This window comes from Etheostoma spectabile, chromosome 13 (genome assembly GCF_008692095.1).
Source record: "Etheostoma spectabile isolate EspeVRDwgs_2016 chromosome 13, UIUC_Espe_1.0, whole genome shotgun sequence".
In the NCBI taxonomy this organism is placed as follows: Eukaryota; Metazoa; Chordata; class Actinopteri; order Perciformes; family Percidae; genus Etheostoma; species Etheostoma spectabile.
Window position 1 is genome coordinate 26946258 of NC_045745.1, and position 2932 is coordinate 26949189.

The 2932-nt window shown below is 38.4% G+C and overlaps 1 protein-coding gene and 1 long non-coding RNA gene across 4 annotated transcripts in view; one reads left to right on the forward strand and one right to left on the reverse strand.

Annotated features, from left to right (window-relative positions):
- The window catches only part of rnf167 (ring finger protein 167), a 6905-nt gene extending 4504 nt beyond the window's left edge, over window positions 1-2401 (reverse strand). Inside the window, exon 1 of one of the 3 annotated variants that reach the window (XM_032533990.1) lies at window positions 2336-2401. The gene's annotated coding sequence lies outside the window, so the exon portion shown is untranslated. Of the gene's footprint in view, window positions 1-1965; window positions 2219-2276 lie in introns of those variants that run through there. The other 2 variants (XM_032533989.1, XM_032533987.1) reach the window with 2 other exon arrangements.
- LOC116700652 (uncharacterized) lies at window positions 94-514 on the forward strand. Its single transcript, XR_004334696.1, has 2 exons — window positions 94-158; window positions 350-514. It is a non-coding gene; the product is annotated as an uncharacterized LOC116700652 (long non-coding RNA).
- Window positions 2402-2932: the final 531 nt, after the last annotated feature.

Sequence of the window (2932 nt, forward strand, 5' to 3'; positions counted from 1 at the left end):
TCACAGTTCCACTGGTGGTTTGAAGGGGAGTGCAGAATGAATGGGGTTCTATGGAGCTATGCCCCTCAAAATCCTCTTTTCTCAAGATAACACTTTTTGTCTAGTAATTTGAATGTTGCATTTGAAAGGGGATGGTAAGAAAATACACACTGCTGGGTGTTAGATTTTTTTTTTAAAGTTGCTTTTTTGTTCTAAAAAGCCTTTTAAAATGTCGACAACGTCATACACATTGTACGGCCAGAGAAACTGCTTTACGGCAAGCTCTGAGTCACTTCCTTTGTTCTCTCAAAGCATCGACAACACAGCTGACAGGTTAGGCTCTCCCTGTGAATACGCGTGCTACAAAAAGGTTTGCTAATGTTTTAAAGACCACTCCGAAATATTCACTCTGACATTCTGGTTCTGCTTTGGATGGCATCAAGAGGGATCGTAATCAGTCCTTCAATGACCAATCAGCATTCATTAGCAGAATGCTAGCATGTTATGGGCAACAACAACTCAACCTGTAAGAAATTGAAAGGACATAAGTACTCATTCAACTTTCAAACTATAATCCATGTTGAACTTGCAAAAACTACAAGCAAATCTGAGATTTCTCAACGACAATCAGGAGAAAGAGACACATTTAGTCATCAAGCTCCATAGAGTCCCATTCATTTTGCACTTGCCTGTAAACTCTGGTAGAACTGCAACCAGATTCAATACAATGGGGCTAAATAGGGAGTGAAAAGGCTTTCCGTAGACAGGCTTTAGTGATTCTGTTACTTTGTGAGACTAAAAATACCCTTGTTTTACAAAGAAAAGGACATTTCATGCATAAAAAGATTGTATTGACATTTAACTTGAGGTTTGCTTGAAATTTTATCAATTATCTGCAAAGCAATCTCTTTATTGTACTTATCTGCAGTTGGTCTAAAATATCACTGGTTGTTATGTCTTGTGGAAAAGTTAATACATTACTTTTTCTTGGTGTTAACATCCTATGGCTTCCTCTTAAAATGAAGTCTTTAACCAACCAGCTGGTCTCTCAATTCCTCTATTTTTGTTAAATTCAATTTCCTTCCTTGGCAGAACGGTTTGTTGTAGTGACATGCAACCCTGTTGGTTATTTTGTTTCCAAATGTAAGCAAAATAACTGTGGCAAAATAATTGGAGTAATTAAAATCAATACTATAATAACTATGATTCAGTTCAGTAATTCAGAAATACCCTACTGCCATTTAAAGAGATACCAACAGAACAAGACAGACAGTCTCAAATTTTACAATTTGAGTTTGAATAACGCAAAGCCGGATCAAAACACTATTTGCAAGTGTTGGCCCTCATGTAAGCATAGAATGCAAAAAGCTTCTCGGCCTCAAAACAGGTTAACAATGTGGTTTTCGTATGCATCTATCTAATTTGTGTACTGAAAATCAGATTTAAGATGCAAACATTATGATCAGGTAAAATAAGTGCAATGCTCAGCTGGTGTGTGCTTGTAGACAAGATGTTAGCACAACAACTATGGACATGCCCACTTGTCCTGGGTACTATTCTGTTTATAGGTTACTTTATGGCACTAGATAGCAATGAACCCAAAGTACTGTCTCTTGTGTGTACTTATCTAAAACACGCTGAAATCTACTGTCCGTATGTTAAATCAACGTAACACCTTAACGTTACAGGAAGTTAGTGGAGAAAGAATCTGCAGCTTTTGTTGCTAAACAAAACATTAGCTAGTTATGTAGCTAACGTTAGCTATTTTTTTGCTATTCATCAACTTCCTCATCAACAACTTGACTTAGCTAGCTAACGTTACCGTACTCATGGTAGGCAATTAGCTGTTAATGTTATATATGTGACTAACAACCTCCGGTATTGTTTATGTTCCTTTCAAAATAACAATAACAAAGACACAACATATCAAAAGTAATCGGGGTAATGTGTAACTTAGTTAGCTAGCTAGCTAGTAACATAACGTACCTTAGTATCCTGCTAAAATCGGCACCGTGAGGGTTGTAATATAAACCCAGTCGTCTCACTTGGGTTTCTCACATGTCGTGTAAAAACTATTAAATTAGTTGTTCTGTACGTCTAGTTACTTTCTCGACAATCGTATAATTCCACAAGAAAAATACAGGAAGGATTACCGTAAGCTAGCCTGGCTAATGTTAGCAGATGTTAGATACCAGTTAACATTACGTGGCAGATTTAATATATGCCTTCTTTGTGGTCCATGTACATTACTATCATACACGGTTAGTAGTATATAAACAAATAATATGTTAGTCCACCGTGAAGGAGACACTTTGCCTGTGTGCTCGATTTCTCAAAGTTACGTTAGCTAGCTTGCTGTTAGCTTTGTTTGTTATTGCTTCTTTTCCCCTGGCTTCCTCGAGTTGTTGGGCAGATTGACTCACCAGCATCATGTCCCACAGCGCCACCAGCGGCCACGAGGACCACCAGCAATGAACGGAGTGCATCTAAAATAGCCAGACACGCAATTGACACAAAATTAAAGGATTGAAGGATCTATGGAATAAATTATGTTATTATATTTTATAATATCAGGAATAACCTGAAATGCCCATGAAAAAGAGATTTCACATGCTAAGGATTTCAGGCTGCATTTCGAGACGTATGAACAGATTCCGGTCATTCAGGCCAGCATCCACAGGTCACACCACTGGATTACCTTTCACTCAGGCATGTCAGTTTCAAGAGATTGGGTCCCTTATAGAAATCCTGTGAGGGCCCATGAAAATAAGAGACGGCAGAACAACTGCAGCAAATAACTTCAATCATCAGGCCACACCTCCCTCAAGTGGTATAATCACTGTACTACAGTGTTTCAACTGTTGATCAGAAGCATGGACTGTATAAAACAAGAATTCGGGATATTTCCCCCTAGGGGAAATTAAATGTTACACACGCACACGCACGCACGCGC